The sequence below is a fragment of the Merops nubicus genome, unplaced genomic scaffold (genome assembly GCF_000691845.1).
Source record: "Merops nubicus isolate BGI_N331 unplaced genomic scaffold, ASM69184v1 scaffold11346, whole genome shotgun sequence".
Classification (NCBI taxonomy): domain Eukaryota; kingdom Metazoa; phylum Chordata; class Aves; order Coraciiformes; family Meropidae; genus Merops; species Merops nubicus.
Genome location: NW_008616964.1, coordinates 3594 through 23476, shown reverse-complemented (window position 1 = coordinate 23476; position 19883 = coordinate 3594).

Below are 19883 nucleotides of genomic sequence, written 5' to 3'. Positions count from 1 at the left end.
GACTTGCCAGTGTTTATGCTAGGATATTACATGATGACTGTAATAGCAGAGGAATGGACCTGATAGTTGGAGACATCAGTTTCCAGATGTACATTCCCAAAACAAAAAAACCCATTAACATAGCATTGGTGAGAGTTAGGTGCACATGGTTTCTCTCTAAAAGCATTTTCAATTTTGTTTTAGCTGGGTATTTTGTAGAGCTACTGGCTAGTTTTATAGAAGATATTTGGACCTTTGGTAGACTGATCTTTCCATAAATGGTGAGATGTTGTCAATGGGAATCAAGAATAAGCGTCTGTGCTACAGCCTTAATTTGTGACCCCTGGGGATTTTAAAAAGAAGTAAGCAGTTTGTGTTGTATAAAATCTCACTGATCTGGGAAGATCTTGGCAGAAGAAGAAGGTCCCATTAGGCTAAAATAAGGTAGTGCTTGATATGAGGATTGCTGAATTATGGAGAAGTTTTACAGTGAGAAAGATACTGAGGGCCTGATTGGCAAATAATGTTTATTCATACAGGTAAGATGTTCCGTGCTTAGGAGAACGTGACCTAATACACTTTGCTTTATTACAATTTATTAATTCAATGAACTGTAGAAAATTTGTAAATTATATCAAACTGCATAGATAAATAACTGTTCCCAAAAAGAAATAGTCTAATTAAAGTTTTTCTTCTTAGAATGTAAATATTTTTCAAAGAAGAACAGTCAGGGCTTTTGACCTCTTAAATGTACTAGCCTTAGAAATAGAGACACTTCTTCTAAAATACATACTTTAGAAAATCTGCTACTGCTACTCAATATTTTCTCTCAAATAAAGATTCATTCCGTAGAAGAGCATCTCTCAGGCTGCATGAAAAAAGAACTGTTATCCATGCAAACTGAATATTTTAAAAAAAAACAATTGCTTCTATTAGAGCATGTGTTGGCACAGGATCATTTGAACTTGAAGGCCCCAGAAGTCAGCAAGTGGTTTTAAAAGACCACGTAGCCTTAATTTCGCCGGATGCTTACACACCCTTACCTAGTTTAGCAACAAGGAGCCCTAGTACTAGGTGGAGGTCTCTGTCACTTACTAAAACTGAAATTTCACTTTGTCTCTGTATGCAAATTGTCAAGTGCAGGAAAACATCTCTGCTGGAAGCTTCTACTTGGTGGACGTGCAGATAGGGAGCGCTTCTGGCAGGTCATTCACTGCAGAGAGTGAATTCACTTTACAGCCCTCAGGATCTTCCAGTCATCTGCATACCAGGCTGAGCACGAGCCCACGGTGCACCCTCATCATCACAGCTCCTGCAGGTGCCCCCAGGGCTGCGCTGGGACAGCCCTGGCCTGCAGAGCAGGGGGAAGTCCCTGTGCTGCTCCACTTACAGCTGCTGCAGCCACACATGGAACATTATGCCCAGATCTGGGACACCCTGTGCCGGGAGGGGGGAGGAAGCTGGAGAGGGTCCAGCTGAGGGTGGACCTGGTCAGGAACTGGAGGACCCAGGAAAGACAGGAAGGACAACAAGAAGCTAAAGGGAGAACTAATAGCAGCCTACAGCTACTTGTAGGTTAGTTTGGTGATGGAGTTGAACTCTTCTTGGTTTGCTTTTCTGATAGAGGAATGGTCTTCTATGTAATAATTTATGAACCATAATCAGGTGACCATCAAATTATTCTTGAGCAAACTAGGAAGTGAAAACTGAGTCTTTATTAGAAAATGGATTTCCGGGCTGTATTTTTCCTTGCTTGTATTTTTAGAACACTTTTCTACTTTCGAACATCTGTTTTGAAGCACATGCACTGTAGCAGCACCTGCTAGGCCACCAAAGTGTGCGCACAGATAGTATCATCTACTAACTCCTTCTTAACGTGCTCTGCTAGAGCATCCAAGAGTCACCCTGTCCTTGTAAATCAGAGCACCTGACTGACAGCTGAAGTCCAACTGACAGTGTAACAACCTGGCATTGACTTTCCCATTGGAAGAGGATCACAACAAATCCATTCCAATCACTTTTCTGGATGCAGCCAAACTTAGAGCTGCAGACAATTATTATTCCTTTGCTGTGTTAAGCATTATTTAACACAGTTTGCCCAGCCTGTCAAGTTTATCCCAGTCGTTTTCAATGCATGAGCTTTCCTTATCATTAAAATGCAAACTTATACATTCTTTGCAACTGTGCCACTGTGATTTTTATGTCTTTTTCTATATCCTCATAAAATACATTGAATAGACTTTGAGACAAGAACAGTATGGGCGAGAGCTCCAGGAAACTCTGTATAATTTGACCAAGCCACATCCCTTTTTCATGAATAAGGAAAAGCTAAATAAAACATGTGACCACTGGATATGTAGAGGGACTTTAATTCTCAAATCCAAATTTTACATATTTAAAACACCTACTCAACTACTGTTGCACCTTGCCAGAAGTTCAGCTCCCCACATGTTTACCTTCCATGTGCACTAGATCTTGATAGCAGCTATACTTTACCAGGTCGGGTTAGCTATGCCCACACTCCCCCCCCCAGCCCATGCATTTTAAAAAAACTCCAGTAAATTGCATCTAATGGTCTGAAACTCGCACAAAATGTAGCCAGGAGGAGGTGGGGATGTTACATTTTCCCATAGCCTAGTGATTTGAAGCCTTGCCTAAAGTCAGAATGCTGAATCTGCAGTAGTGATTAAAGCCTGCTCTCCCATCTCTGCGGTGAGAGTTCTAACCATGCAGTGCTTTCCTCATGCCTGTCTTGAACCTGCTTCTTTTTCTGCAAGATGGTCAGACATCCCTGGCCAAAAGCAAGGCTGGCAGAAAATCTGGCAAACGGAGGGATGTGGGCAATAACCATCCTCCAGTGGACATTCCAACATGTCACAGAGTCAGAAGAGTGCCAAAAGGAATGCTTGTGATGCTTGCCAGAGAGTCCCATCACCTTGGAACTGAGACCCTCACTTTGAAAATCAGCTTCAAATCCCTGCTCCACACTAGAGGCAGCACTGAAACCTCTTCATGTAGAGCTGGACATGCTGTAATTGTGTTTGGGGCACAGAGGCTGTCCTGTCCAAAGCAGCCTTGAGCCCAGTTTGTGTAGGGGAGAGCTGCTTCCAGCTTGCAGGGAAGGATCTAACTCCTAGGAAGAGCTGACTGAGCAGCACCTTGCATCATTGCTCCACCTTATTAGCTACTTTATGCAGTTCACAGCTCACCATGCTAGGGTTCTGGACTCTTCTGCATTAGCTGTAAAGAAATGCTGGGCATCTCAGCGAGGGTCCACTATGCAGTGGGGAACCTTAACACTCATCAGTGCCATACTTACACTGAACTTAAACCTGTTTTGTGAGCATTGTTCAACATGGCTGTCATATTTCAGGATATTTTCCTGGATTGCCTACCAAGCTTTTGAAAAACACAGAAATAATGCTGTGGAAAAAATTGTGTTTTCTCCCGTTCTCCCTACGGCAAAAATAAGCCTTCTCTTTTTGAAGAAGTTCTTATAATAAAAGAACACTCATCAGCTGGATCAGTGTGTGTGAGTTTTGGTCAAAGCACTAAAAATTTCAGGAAGGAACGAGCAACTGAAATTATTATTTGAGTCTTTAAAGCATGATAATATTGCTCCAGTTTTTGTCTATTTTAGCAATAAAACCCATGCTAATATATGTTAAAGATGATGATAGAGAAATAATTGTCATCAGGGAGATATTTCTGCCATGTTCTACACTGATATGAGGTCCAGTACTGCTTAATGCTATTTGGTGCTTTTTCTGTTTGTGTCAAAGTAAGTAGAAAAATAATTGCTAATAAAACCTGGAAAATAACAGAAAGGTTAACAAAACAAATAAATAAAGATAGCCATAAGGGTGTGGGAAGCTGGTCCTGGGAGTTACAAAAAGTGAAGGAAAGATTATTTAAGAGTTTTTTGTGTCTCTGTAACTGAGACAGGATAACTGGGACTTGTAGTAATACTAGGTGCATTTTTTAAAGGAGCTGGAAACACTAGAGAATGAACAGAAAAAAAAATCCACAAAAATAACTGGAGAACTTCAGAAAGTTAGAGCGAAAAATTTAAAGACAAAAGAACAAGGAGAAAAAATAATTGCTAATAAAACCTGGAAAATAACAGAAAGGTTAACAAAACAAATAAATAAAGATAGCCATAAGGGTGTGGGAAGCTGGTCCTGGGAGTTACAAAAAGTGAAGGAAAGATTATTTAAGAGTTTTTTGTGTCTCTGTAACTGAGACAGGATAACTGGGACTTGTAGTAATACTAGGTGCATTTTTAAAAGGAGCTGGAAACACTAGACAATGAACAGAAAAAAAATCCACAAAAATAACTTGAGAACTTCAGAAAGTTAGAGTGAAAAAATTAAAGACAAAAGGACAAGGAGAAATTAGTTGATTACTGTGGCTACAATCTATTCAACAAAAACTTAACAAGAACCATCTAGATACTAATGAGAACTTTTATTGGAAATTAAAGTCTGGCTCTGATCAAATTAAAAGCTTTTCCTTTAGACAGCATGATCAAGGGACATTTTTGGATGTCTTCAAGATTTGATGTCTGTCTCCTTTTGCAAATGAAATATGTCACCTTAGAAACTGGGTAAAATTCTAGACAAACCCTCTGTGCTTTACGCTGTACAAGTTAGAGTAGTACAAATATCATCTATGGATGCATGAACAAACAGTCTAAGGTAATATTTTCTGATAGATGTATAATAAAGTGGACTTCTTTTTTGTTTTTAGATACAGATCCTGTAAAAATATAAAATATTTTTTTCATCCTTTAAGTAATGCATTCAGAGCACCATCATCACCATTAATCTACACTGCAAGTAGAACATCTTATAAAAATGCTCATTACACGAAGGTGTTTCCAGAGGTAATTAAATACATTAATTACTAATGAACCTTGAAAACATGAAAATATCACCTTACTCTGACCACAAACATTTTCTATTTGCTCATAGTGAGAAGTTCTCATTCATATTAGTGATCCAGAATTTTGATAAAATGCTTTCATTAATAGATTATATTTTTTCCATGTAGCAGGAATTTTATTTCTTAAAAAAAAAAATTCCATTTAAATCATCTTCTTACCCTGAATATTGACCTAATCCTTTGTCTTTTGTTATAGATATATGAAGTGATCACAGATTGATAAAGAGGTTATAGGAAAATCACCATGGAAAATTAAAAAGGAAGAGCAGGAGGGTTTCAACAGTCATTCAGTACTTCCTTCAGTGACAGTGGCTGCATTTTCAACTGCCACTAGTGTCCTGATTTACCAGATAATTTGCTACTCCTTTTCCATGAACATATGATAAGATGCATTGATCTGATTGTTGGATTAGAGAGTAACTTGGCAGAGCATATCCTAAAAGTGTTTTGACCATGTTGATCATTAAGAAAAAAAAAAGACTATACTCATTAATCAAAAATGAACAATTTTTGTTTCTCATTCTGTTACTCAGACCCAGGGGACAGAGCTGAGACACCACTCTGTACTGACATTGACTGAGGAGTAGCTTTGCTGCTTTGTATTGTGTGAGGATCTCTTCCACCATTCCCAACATTCCATCCTTCCCGTGACTTCCGCGTCCAGCACTTTATAACATTTTTCTAGCATTATCCAGTGACAATTTTTAAAATGAAAGAGAGAGAGAGAGCACACGAGAGAAAACAGCACCTGCTCGAGAGCTGATGAGATGTTTTACCTGGAACTGATGTCCGAGAAGGAACTTGTGATCTTTCCCTTGGTAGCATTGCCACGTCTGCGTACGTGATATCACCTGCCATTGAGAGCGAGTCCCTCTGAGTTATGGAAAGAGCTGGTTTAGTGCAGCGGGTTGCATCCTGTATTAGCTTTGCCTGCCTCCAGAAGTATACATATGCCGTGCTATGCCCCTGAGGAAGGCTGAGAAACAGATGAAAGGAAGGAAGTTACTTCTTTCAATACAGCTTCAAAGCCTATTTTCAGCCACCATTCTGTCTTTTCTTGTATGATCTGTTGCCCTTCAGAATAGAGGAAAAAATGAAGATTAAAAAAACATTCTTGTTATTAATATAAAAAAAATTATTCTTGGCCAAAGCAGAACAAAGCTTCTACGGAGTACCCCCAAATAGTCTTAAACAGGTACAAAAGCTTTGCTGGTTCTCACGAGAACAGCTAAAGCAGTACAATCTCTGTTGTCGATGTATTATGCTCATGTGCATGATCTTACACAGCCTATTCACCTAAAAGGAAGATAAACAAGATACATATCAGTAACAGGTTGGGGCTAATGTAACTGCAACCAGTTAGAGCTATAAAAATGTAACTCAAATTCTAACCTCCTCCATCCACCAAGTACTATCACAGTTTAACAACTGAATTTAGATTATATTGGTGGTGCACTACATTTAACTCAAAATTCAAATATGATCCATACCTTTTAAAAGAAAGTTTCAATAGTTTACTGTAGCAGTAGTTACAAGGACCAGAGCTGCTATTCCAGGGTTGCTTGAGCTACCTCCTGCTTGATCCAGCAGCTTCACAGCCAGAAAGCCTGAGCTGCCTTTAACCATGTGACCTGTGTGTTTGCTGCAGACTATTTTGATGACAGTGTTTTTGTCTTCTCTTTTGGGAAAAAAAAAAAAAAGCCTCACATATTTTAATTGAAACTTAAAGCCCTTTTAAAACCTAAAAACACATTTCAGAACACAGACATGAAGTCCTGTGCATGCACAGTCCTGACGTTTCCTGCTAAGAGCTACGCTGTTGGTTTTGTCCTTTATTCCCACTTAGAAAATTCATCTATTGGTCAACACAGATAGTCTCTACAAACCTACACGGGTCAACTGAAAATAACCTTTCTGTTCTATGATATAGCCTATTCCCCTTTTCTGTTCCATTCAATAAGACTTACAACACACTAGATTAAAATTAAAAATGTTTGCGTTTGTGATCTTATATTACTGATCTTTTTCCCTTCCTACTTTCAATGCTGCTAACAGTGTTCAGTGCAGAAACAAAACGGTTTAGGAAAAAAAAAATGAACCTTTGATAGTCATGGAACAGATTACTCAGAAGTGCTGCTCAGGTACAACTTATGTGCAAGTTATCTAAATTATTGTTGCTCTATTATCAGCCACAAAGTGATGAGTATGCAGACGTGGATACTGTTAACTGGATGCTGATAAGGGTTGTTTCATGGCAACCTGCATACGAGCCAAAATGACTGATCCTAACATGAAACAGAACTTTTGTCCTCTGCTTGAATCAGTTTCCATTGCTTCCCCCCCACCCTTCTCACCATCCTTTACAGCAGGATATTTAGACTCTGAAGTGGAAAAAAAAAAAAATTCCAACCAAACAAAAAAACCACAAAGCCCAACCCCAAACCAAAACTCACTTTCCTTACTTGGTTTTGTTTTAAATTTTAGTCCATAAAGGAGAGCTAGAAGGCCAAACAGGTTGCTTGAGCTCTCAGTCTCTCTGTCCATCACTGCACGTACACCTAAACAGTTCTTTCTCACATCAGTTCCTCCTAAATGATTCAAAACACCAAGATGTAGTCATTTATAGTCAGTGTAAGAATAGGTCTTTTTGAGCTAGTGGGAAAAAAAAGTGTTTCTATTTTAAGGGAACAGGTCTCTCCTCTCCTCTCCTCTCCTCTCCTCTCCACATTCTCAGACACAAGAGCAACCTCAGTGGGTGTGCAGTGCAGACCAGGCAGTTATGTCCTTTGTGACCTAGCAAATTCTCACTTGCCTGAAGAAAATGACAAATGCACACAGTTATTTTCCAGAGCAAACCTACAAAATAGCCATAAGTGGTTGCAATTCTCATTTTGAATTTGAAGTCTACATGCTGTGCTCACAGTTAGGATCGGTAATGAAAAGGAAGGTGAATTTTATTTTTTAGGAGGATTAGTGAGTAGAGGCCTTTGCAAGGAATTTTTCTTTTCTACCCTACTGGAAAAATGTTTTTTCTTACCTTTAAAACAGATATTACACTGCTACAGAATTTTCATTTGTTGTTGGGTTTTTTTTTCTTTAGTGTTAATAATTTTAGCTCTGTAATTGCATTCTTTTCTTTTCTTTTCCTTTCTTTTCTTTTCTTTTCTTTTCTTTTCTTTTCTTTTCTTTTCTTTTCTTTTCTTTTCTTTTCTTTTCTCTTTCCTCTTTTCTTTTCTTTTCTTTTCTTTTCTTTTCTTTTCTCTTTCCTCTTTTCTTTTCTTTTCTTTTCTTTTCTTTTCTTTTCTCTTTCCTCTTTTCTTTTCTTCTTTTCTTTTCTTTTCTTTTCTTTTCTTTTCTTTTCTTTTCTTTTCTTTTCTTTTCTTTTCTTTTCTTTTCTTTTCTTTTCTTTTCTTTTCTTTTCTTTTCTAGCTTTATTTATGAATACCCAGATGCAGGAGACCGAGTCAGGCCCTCTGATCTCTCAGTGCCAATAGTACTTTCAGAAGAACAAATCCAGGCTGTTGCAGGAAAAGGCCATCACAGAACCAAGAGATACTTGTGAGCAAAATGACCCACAGCTCATAAGGACGATAGGAAGCCCCCTCTTTCCTGCCCGTGTGTCTGGGGACAGCAGCTCCACTCAGATCAAGTCAGGTCTCTGAGGCCAAGCAGCACTGCCAGCCTGCACATCACAGGATGATTCAGTCATCTGGGGAAGAAGGGACCTCTGGAGGTCTCTAGTCCAACCCCTGCTCAAAGCAGTGCTGATTCCACAGCTAGATCAGATTGCTCAGGGCTTTTTCCAGGCAAGTTTTAGAAAACAGCTCCCTGGGAACCTGTTCCAGTGCTGCACCGTGCTCACAATGGAAGACATTTTTCCCTTCTGCCTGGTCAGTCTCTGGCCTGCAACATGTACCCATTTCTTCTTGTCCTGTTGCTGTGCCCCTTTGAGAAGAGACTGCCTCTGGCTTCTCTGTAACCCTCTTGTATCTTATCCAACAGAATACTGCAGACAACCCAACAGGCTAATGTGAAATTTTATAAAGCAATCTTCTTTCATTATGTGCCATCAGCCTTCAAATAAATTGTTGGCATTTCTTTTAATTTCCACTAAATTGAGGCCTTCTGATTTGTTTAGATAGTGTCCAGCTGCACTGTTATCACATGAATATCTGTAGAATCTGAACACAACTTTTGCTTGTGACAATGTGCTGCTATCTGCTGGTGAATTTTGCAGCAAAACGCTTCAGAAGCAGAGCCTGGTTACTGTGGCCATTCCCCTCACTGTCATCTCTTCACATTCAGATGTCATAGTCTTTTTGGCATGTTACTCCTGGGGAAAAAAGTTGCCAAAATACCAAAACACTTCTTCACAAACTATAATCTGGCTTGGGCATCCACGTGGTTTAACTTCTCCCAGATTCTACCATCATCTTGTGTCTTTTGGATTCACAAGGTAGATCTATGCCTCACTCTCTTCTTTCCTCCCAGCCACCTGACTAATATGTTTACAGGGCACAAATGCTGCTGAGGCCATAAAACAGCAGGGTTTGCTGTCTATCAGTAAGTCATATGTCAGGGAGAAGGGGAGTGATTTTTGAGCCTTGAGTTTTCAGACTGTTTGCCAGAACATGGAGGCATCCGGCAATCCAGTTTTTGCAGCATCTGCCAGGAAAGATGGTGAGGTTCTTGGCTATGACTCCTCTGCACTTCATTTGGCAGTCTGGAGGTTCAGTGGCTCTGTTGAGGTAAGCAAATGAAAGTGAGCTCACATTCTGCCCCATCTTGACAGGCGCTCCTGATGGCACACAGAATCTCCACTCGTAACTGTCACGCCACAGTGATGATGCTTAGTAATGTTCTGGTGTTAGCAGTTACCCGTTCCAGTCCCACAAATGTGAGCAAATGTGGTAACAACTGCACATGACAGCCCGTCTGTGGGGGTGGCAGTTTGTCCTTCACTGCATGCAAAGGCAAAAGTAGGTTGAAAACAGCAACGTGGGCTGCAAAACTGAACCCACAGCACCTTCTGCCACAGAACTGGCAGCTCAGCCCAGGGCTCCAGCGGCCTCGTGGGGCATTTTGAAAAACTTGAACTGCTGCCATGAAAACAAAATGGATGTTTCCCCATCCCAAAGGCTGAGATGCAACACTGAGACTTCCAGGCTAAATCGAGTGGGTCCCACAGGTAAATCTCCAGCTTGGGCTTCAGTTCTAAGCCCCGTGTCACAGCAGAGCCTGCACATACAATGAGGTGCAAGAGTGGCGCCCAGAAGACATGATCAGAGCTGGGGCTACAACTAAAGACACTTCCTGCCATAAGTGAAAGTCTGTGCATTGTTATCCTACACTGCAGCAAAAAAGATGTCATCTAAACAGAGCAAACCCACAAATTTACCAAGAAAAAGAAAAGAAAATAAACCAAAACATCTCAGTGAGCCAGCAGTGACTGCAGATTGCAAGCTGAGTATTTCCATATCAGCAGCTTCATGGTCAGAAGATGGGACTTGGAGTAGGTGGGAAGCAAAAAGGATTAGAAGCCTGTGAGATGGATTTCTTCCTTATGTAGGGGTCTTGAAGTTTTTCTGGGGCATGTCAACTCTTTTTGAACTTCAGGTTAATTCCCAAATATGTTGCTGTGCAGTTTATTTATTTTGCCATGTATTCCCTTGGATGCATTTTTCAATGCTAAGCACAGGTGGGGTAGGAGAACGTGCTCAGTCAGGAAAGAGCCAGTGACCACTCCTTCTAGTGCACTGCTGTGTTGCTTTCTCTCCTTTCCTGCACTCTCACATACTGAGTTAGTTTTCCTTCAAAGGACTGAATCAGTGAGCCTGCTGGGACCAATTCCACAGGTAACAGGTTCTTGGTCATGTTATAAGGTATGTTCTGGTCTTCTGGAACCCTCTATCTGTGCCTTAGAGAGTGACTGGTAGGGAAAAAGGTATCATATCTCTCTGCAGATGACATGTCTACACAACAGCACCTAGTGCTTTGGACGACAGAGGATGTCTCTGCAAGGGCATAGCAGAGGTGCTGGTACAGTTGGAGATCAACCCAGCATGAGCAGAGCACTGTGGTTGAGAGGACATGCCCTGGTTCAGTGCAAACACGGTGTGCAGGATACATCCCTACAGCACAGCGCAGCACTGCACCACGTGGACGTACAGGGTGAGGTCTGTTTGTTTAGGCCTTCCACAGTGTGCTCTTTTCTGCCCTACAGACATAGTCTAAGAAAGTTCCTGTGTCTTATCCTCTTGTATGATAAAGTGTTACCTTTTGGGCAACATTTTAACCTGTGGGTCTGAGAGCACATCATAGCAAAGAAGGACACGTCACTATTCCCAGGATGCAGTCGGAAGGGAAAAGGCAATAGGACTTGCTCCACAGTGTGCTCTTTTCTGCCCTACAGACATAGTCTAAGAAAGTTCCTGTGTCTTATCCTCTTGTATGATAAAGTGTTACCTTTCGGGCAACATTTTAACCTGTGGGTCTGAGAGCACACAGCAAAGAAGGACACGTCACTATGCCCAGGATGCAGTCGGAAGGGAACAGGCAAAAGGACTTGCACAAGCTCACTCAGCAGGCCAGTGGCAGAGGCTGGAAAACTGCTCAGCACTCCTGGCCCTCAGCACAGCACCCTTTTCAGTAGGCCAGGCTGGTTATTATTTGCAGGTTGTTGCTTCACACACTGTAAGACCTGAATCCAGACACATCAGTTTCCTTCTTCCCATGGATTCCAAAACTCTTCCTGTAAGGGCACTTACATGCAGTTAGACATTCCTTGGCCATTAACAATTGTGAGAAATAATTTCATAACAATTATTTACTGCCACAGTGCTGTTCAGCAATAGTTTTCTTTCTGTTTATGAAATTGGAAGCAAAGCTGTTTTAAAGGCTTGATCATCTATAAATTGTGTGGATTGAAGGGACAAAAGGTGGCTAGATTACACACAACCTACAATTCTTTCAGAAGATATTAGAATTAATAACCATTGAGCAGCTTTACAAATATTTCAGTTTTGCCTCTGAGCTACATTTAAGTTATTATTCCTAATATCTGCAGATGATAGGACAAATGTATCTACAAGCAGTAACAGCATTTTTGATATGTGGCATATATGCTAAACTTCCCCACACCATGGCAACAAGCAGTGCTCGTGTCTGGGAGCGCCAGAAGCTGGCAGCTCATGCCATAGACAGGTGGATTCTTCACTGGGTTAAAAACTGTCTGGATGGCCAAGCCCAAAGAGTTCTGGTGAACAGAGTTAAACCTACTTGGTGGCCAGTCACACGCAGTGTTCTCCAGGGCTCAGTTTTGGGGCCAGTCTTGTTTCACATCTTTATTAATGATCTGGATGAGGGGATTGAAGGCACCCTCAGTAAGTTTGCAGATGACACCAAACTGAGTAGGAATGTTGATCTGCATGAGGGTAGGAAGGCTCTGCAGAGGGCTCTGGACAGGCTGGATCAATGAGCTGGGGTCAATTGGATGAGGTTTAACAAGGCCAAGTGCCAGGTCCTGCACTTGGGTCACAACAACCCCAGGCAGTGCTACAGGCTTGAGGAGGAGTGGCTGGAAAGCTGTCTTGCAGAAAAGGACCTGGGGGTGTTGGTGGACATCTGGCTGAACACGAGCCAGCAGTGTCCCCAGGTGGCCAAGAAGGCCAACAGCATCCTGGCCTATATCAGAAATGGTGTGACCAGCAGGAGTAGGGAGGTGACCGTGCCCCTGGACTCAGCACTGATGGGGCCACAGCTTGAGTAGTGTGTTCAGGTTTGGGCACCACAGGACCACAGGATAAGAAAGACATTGAGGTGCTGGAGCAGGTCCAGAGAAGGGCAACAAAGCTGGTGAAGTGTCTGGAGAACATGTCTTATGACGAGCGGCTGAGGGAACTGGGGTTGTTTAGTCTGGAGAAGAGGAGGCTGAGGGGAGACCTTATCACTCTCTACAACTACCAGGAGGATATTTACCACTCTAACTTTGTATCTGAGTCCCTGGGAACTGCCTCTCTCCATCAGTTACAAAGACAGAATCAGCTTACAATGTAAATTCAAAGACAGGACAGGTGTTTTCCCCCTCTGCAAGTATCTCTGCATATGCTGCAGTCATTAGGGATCTAGAACTGAGATGAAATCTGACTGAGATCTCATCACTGCAGCATAGTTCTGCAGCAGCAAACCAGGAAATGGGCTATATATTGTTTTAAAACCTCTTAGAAAGAGTATAGAAGTATATATAAATATATAACACATAATAGAATTAACCCTATTAACAAACACTAGAACACAGACAAAGCCTGTGACTGGGTACCTGAACTCAGAAGACAAGCACCACATTCCATGCAGTAGAACATGCTGAGCAGTGAATAAGCAGCATGCCAAGGAAAGCATAAAGAGCAGCACTGGAAAAAAAGGCCATAGCTATCAAGAGCTTATTTCACTTTGTTCAACATAATCATGAAGCTACAGCTGGAGTATTATGTCTCCTTTTCAGCATCCTATTTCAAGAGATGTTGAGAACCTGGTGCAAACCCAGTGGAGAGCCACTGAGGTGGGGAGAGAGGATGCCATCAGCAGGGTCCAGACATCGTGGAGAAGGGAATATTAAGGGGAAGGTCTAGTTTGCCACTGTCCCCCACTTAATGGGGAGGGAACTATATAGAAGTTTGAGCCAGACTCTTCTCAGATGTGAAAAATAGGCAATGGGCACAAGCTGCAGTGCTGCAGCACAAGAACAGGCACCCAGAGAGACTATGTGGTCGTTGTCCTTGGCTGAAACCCACAGGACAAGAGAGCTGCCCTGAGTGGCATCATCTAGTCTTGCAGTTAGCCCTGCTATGAGCAGGATAACTAGAAACTTCCAGAGTACCTTTATTCCCTGATTTATTTAATGGGTTTATGATTCTGTAATCTATGAGGGTTTTCTCCAGTACTTTAAAGAAGCACAGAGGCATAGGGACAACATCAGATCAACAGATTCAGTTTGGGGCTCTCCAGCCCTTACTAGTGTTTTTCAGCTCAATTTAGGGAACAAATGAAAGTACAATGAATGCTTTTCCCACAAAACTTCCAATGGGCTCTAGTGTTTTTTCTTTACAACTACAAGTATGCAGTCTCTTTACATTTTTCCTCAGGAGGCAGAAACATAACCATAAATGAATCTTTCTTGAAAATACAGTTCCAAGACTCAAAAGCAAATTTTTTAGTTACAGCTCTGTAGAGCACCAGTGCTTTAATTTATCTGTTATTTGGCTTATTTTGCAACTTTAACAGCAATATTTGGTTACCTACATGAACTTGTCTGGTGACAGGCAACATAATATTTCCTTCTGGCTACCGCATACCATTCAGGATCTTTCATTGTACATTTGTGTGCCTGCAACCTCCAGCAGAATTAGCACAGCAGTGAAAGCAAAGAAGCTGCAGAACTCTACAGGCTTGACTGCATATCCTGATACAATTAGATTTTCACTTTGCAAGCATACCAGTCAGCTGACAATGCACTTAAAAACACTAATGAATTTGTATTTCACAGAAAAACTTGAACAGCATTCAAAAGGCTAAGGCACATGATGTAGTAATAGCAAGAGCAAGCATTCAGATTGCAAGTCTGCGTGTCTCTTTGAATTAACCACTTTCTATTGACATCCATACAGCATTCAGACTATATCCCTAAGAAAGGCCTAGTCATTGTTCCACAGAAAGGCTGAGAAAACATAGAAAAGAACCAGAAGGCCACTGTGCACCCAGTAAATGCAGTTTTCACATGACCAGGAAAAGCAACAGGCTTTGATCCATCCATGTACTACTTGACTGCACTTGTCCTAGGCGTGATAGCAGTTGTACAGCAGCCAGGGAACAATTGCATAACTTGCTTTTAGTTAGCCCTGTGAATACCACACATAGTAAAGGTGTAGTTGACCTATGCTGCTATTTAGGAACAAATATTGACCCCATAGACGGAGGCTACAGAGGCTGTTTGTATCTTTAAGACAATCAAACAAAGATAGTCAGACTTCAGTTGGGAACCAGTGGAGAAGGAGAAAGAAAAAACTTATCTCCATCAACAACATATCCCTCTTGAGAAACAGCCTGATGGACACCAGTCAATGACTCCACACATTCCCTTTTCCTATTCTTCTCTTGGGAGACAGGTACCACGGACATAGGACTCATGAGGCACTGCAATGGTAAGCAAAAAAAACTCTACTAGGAAGTATATGTCAGCAATTTTACTGTTTTATTAATGAGGCTTTTTCTGATAATTTGGACTGTGAATTATCACTGTAACTGAACTAATAATTTGTTTATTATACTCTGATTGGGCTGTTACAACTTTACCTAGCCAAACAATGACTTCTCGACTCTGTATATAAGGTGTGTTTTTCCTATAGGACAGTAAAAACACTGACTTTTACAAAGACTGAGAGCAGCTTTTCTGTGAAAGCCTCTCTGGCAGATTCCAGGGACCACAGAAGACCTGTAATGCAGGTAGCATGTTCCTGTGGTCCTGGCAAGTGTGTTGCTTATACTCCATCTCCGTTTTATAAAATCTGTTGGAACTGGGGAGCAGGGTTCCCTGAGCACTCAGAGATCAATTTTTGTTACACACACACTGACAAAGAGGTTGCAAACTTTAAAGTGTTAATGCCAAAACTTTCCTGTAAAGAGATCAAATGAGACAGTGTACGGGCAATGTGATTAGTGACACGCTAGATCAGGAAATTCAGACTTCAAATGCAAAGGCAAGAGATTAAAAGCTGAAATAGGAGCCTGCTGAGTTAAAACATTGAGAAAGTAAAACTCTAGAAGGGATGGGAAGCAACATTATGTGCAAAGCAGGGTATGGACACAGCTGTTGCTACAGCACCCTCTTGTGATGATGCTGGCTTAAGGGAGAGTGTTTAATGGTTTGACCAAGACACTGACCCTTCCACAGAGAGCTGTACAGCTAAAAGTCCACATGCCTCTGATGCTGAGGTGCTCCCAGTATTCAGAGTGAATCCTGTATCACCCACCTCTGTATTAAACCTCTCATAAACCTCTGTATTAAATAGCTACTTATGGTAGATACTAATACTGGTTTAACCATGACTGATCAAGAGAATTCACCTTGAACATCTGCTACATCTTCTAGGTGGACTGATGGAATAACTGCAATACAGATGCAATCTCTGCAGTAGTAAATGATTAAGTAGATACATCACATTGCATTATAAATATTAGCACAAGCCAAATGTAACAGTAGAACTGTCTTTGGCATGGTTCTTAATGAACTTAAAAGTTCTTGGCTCCTGCCCCTAGTCTTCTAAACAGTAGAGGAAGACAAGCCCCAAATTATGGCCAAGGTTGCATTCGAACAGTTGTTGTGTGTGGCCCAGGACATTAAACACAGCCATAAAGCAGGAAAGGGATCTGAAGGGAAACTTAGACAACACTGGTATCCACTCAAGAGAAGGAATTATAACAGTTGGGCTAGGAAGAGTCTGGACAAGCACAACCACTCTACTGTGACCTGTGCCATTGCAGGAAGAGCTTGAAAACAGAGAACCAAGTGAAAAACTGAGACAATCTTTAGTTTTTGAAGCCATTGTAAAAACATAAAGGACCAGAGATATGTTCAAGAACAGAACAGCAAATCACTGACACATTAGACTCAGAGCAGATTGGTATAAAAATGCAGACGATAAGGCCCCTAAATTATGATACTTGTGTTGTAAGAGTGGTTAAACTAAAGAAAAGCCCATGCTTGACATACAAGAATCTAGCTGGAGCAACACACAATAAATCAGAGTGAGCAGTGAGATCAGCTAGTCCTTGGCTAGAATTAGCAAGTAGAATTATGAGAAATGAGGAAAGAGGATAATAACACACTGGAATTAGTCCAGATTGTAACATTTGCTAACAGCAGACTGCAGCAGTGCCACTGGAGAACATAAACATACATGGATGTGATGCTGTGTACTTACAAACCATAACAGTTTAAGAGCTACAAAAAGAAAAGCTTAATCAGCTAAGCATAGAAACACTGACAGTGAGTGGTAAATGTTATTTTAGAAGAATGTGTGCCATTACACATGCGTTTGCAACATTGGGACTAGGAAGACTGTGTGGTTTTGTTGTGTTATATATGATGCCAGAGGTATTAAACAGCTATGTAAAAGTGGATGCCTCTGGGCTAGGTAGAAGGTAGACCATGGTGGAAACCAGAATTTCCTCAATTACAGAGATACAAAAAAAATACAAGTATGGCATGCAACCATGTTACCAATTTTATTAATAAGATTCTTCATTATCAAAGAGCTAGCCAGGTTAGAAATAACACCATTGCAACTGTGTGTTCATCAAGTGCCCCAAAATTACTGTAAATTACCTCATTGTGTATAATTTATCTGATAATCGATGTGCAAGTTAAGTAACGGCTGCTGAAGGATGTGGTTTGGATTACATCATACCTACAGAAGCAACAGCCAGCTCACAGGAATCACTGCAATTGTATGCTTTGTTAGGCTCAATGCATTTAGGAATTGCCAAGCAATTTTCAGCAGTTTCTAAAGAATTGCCAGAAATGCTAGAGCACCTCACTCTTACACCTGCAGTCTGACGTGGTGTGGCAGCCACAAAAGGAGAGGTTACCGTACACTGAACACATCCCCAGGTAAACCACACTACTACCACAGTACAAAAGGCAGTGGAATGCCTCTCACAGCAATCTTCCTCAGCTAGAAGTGTTTGGAACTAGGCTTTACATTCTAAAGTCATCATTTTAATCATTAAACTGTTTTTTCTCAGCTATAAAAATAAAATGGTTTGTATGTTATGGTTATACATAACAATAGAGAACTATCTACAGATCACTCTCAGACCTGTGAAAGTTATCTGGAGGTAAGATCAGACAGAAAAGAGCAAACATGTCTGAGATCTGCTTTCTCGTCCTGATCAGTAGCCTCAAGTTGTAGGCTTGCAACATCCATTTTTTGACTTGTAAAAAGTGCTTGTTATCTAACAAAAGGAAGAATTACAGGTAGCCCCATAAATATGATTTTGCCAATTCTACCATGCTAACAGAACAAAAATGTCACATCAGGTGACTAAATCTCACATCTGAAGCCGTATTTATGGGGTTTTTAAGTGCCAATTTCAGTAACGCTGAATGATGTGCACAAAATGAAACTTCTTGAAACAATAGTAGATCTTGACTTCTCTTGCGTGGAGCGATGCTGTCTTCTCGTACTGGATCTCCAGTGGTGAGACTTGCAGGCTCATCTAATCACAGCACTGATTAGCACCTCTTCCCCTGAAGTAAGTAGCAATAGCAGCTTTTTCCTGCTATATGATCGAGTTGCTAAGGTGGTAAAAAAACCCTCATTTTACATGTGGTTTACACAACAGACTCTAGAAGCTACTTAAAAATAGTAAGCTGCTTATTTTAATAGATCCCAAGTAGCAATGCAGCAGTATGTACAAAGAAACATAGGTTTTGTTCCTTCATCCTGAAAATAAGAGAGACATGAGCCAGAAACCTTCCTGGACTTCAATCACAAATAAAATCACAATGCAATTTCAACGGGTGCATAACTTTTGGTTTATATTCCAAAGGAGGAGAGATCACCACCACCAGAGCAGAGCTGAGAAGCAGAAACAACATGAGACAACTGAGGCGGTGTCAAAAATGGGCGTAAACATAAACTAGGTTATCCTAACACCAGCTCTAGCAAAGCTCCAGCTGGGCAGCAGCAAGCATCTGAGGCTACCAAGCAAACACCTACTGTGTTGTTTTGGGTTCAGAGGGTGACCAAGCCCAACCCTGTGATCTCTGTTGGCCAGGTAGCAGCAGGCATCAGAAGAAAAACTGGTCTGAGGTGGCTGCATCTGCCTCCAGTTTCCAGGAACAGGCAGGAGATCACAAAAGGGGTGGGGACACAGGTCGAGGGAGTCAGGTGGTTGTGATAATAGTTACATTGTTAGGGCTGGAATGAGGAAATTGAAGATTTCAGCTAGGGAGACTAGGGAGGGAGAAACCTCAAGGAGACTCCACCTTGATCACCCCACTTATTAATTGCCCCACAAGACACATCAGCCAAAGAAATCCCTGGATTTAATATCCAGTCCTACAGCTTTGCTTGCTGCTGTTTCAGCCTGGACTGCACACCCAGCTTCCAGCCAGGCATTAGTCTTAGTTTAGCTATGCCAGTAGGTAGGAATTTTCATCTGGCTATTTTCACAGTTGATCCTATTGCAATAGGACTGACTTCATATCAGCATCTGAAGAGCTGTTGATCTGGCTGAGTAGTCCTATGTGACACCCTGGGTTTAGGGAATATGCAGCAGAAGTAGAGCTTGAAGGGATATTTTCAGCACACAACATTTTCTCATGGAGGACAGGTCACTAGTAGTGAAGGTGGCAGCTGGCTTGGACACAAAGTAGTATGGCTAACTTACTACAGGGCCTGGGTCACCAGGCTGTTTCAGCATTTGCAGGAAGCATTATCCCCTCCAATACAGGCAGCAGATGGGAGTCAGCTGCATTTTTCAGAAGCTAATTCAGGTTTGCCAGCTGAGGCAGAGCGTGAGCAGCCACTATCCAGACTCTCCTCTGGGCTTCCTACTGCATTGCAGTATGCAAACAGCAATGAAAGGGGATCCACCTGGGTCTTCTGGGGTCACTCATGTTGACTTGATTCTGCTAGGAAGAGAGACTGGTTTCCTTCCACATAGTCTCTATCAAGATTTGCTCAGTCCAACAAAATAATTTTCATTTGCTCTACCCTGTACAAGTTTCCCACTTTTCATGCTGAAAGACAGGGATAAAAGATACTCCTTTGATTTTTCCCCAGGGCTCCCTTTTGCATCACTCGAATGGGTTTCTGCAGCCACTCTGCTCCTACAAGGTAAAAATTAATAAATACATTAAAAAGCAGCATCCTCAGAACACAAAAGAGTGGGAATGTGTA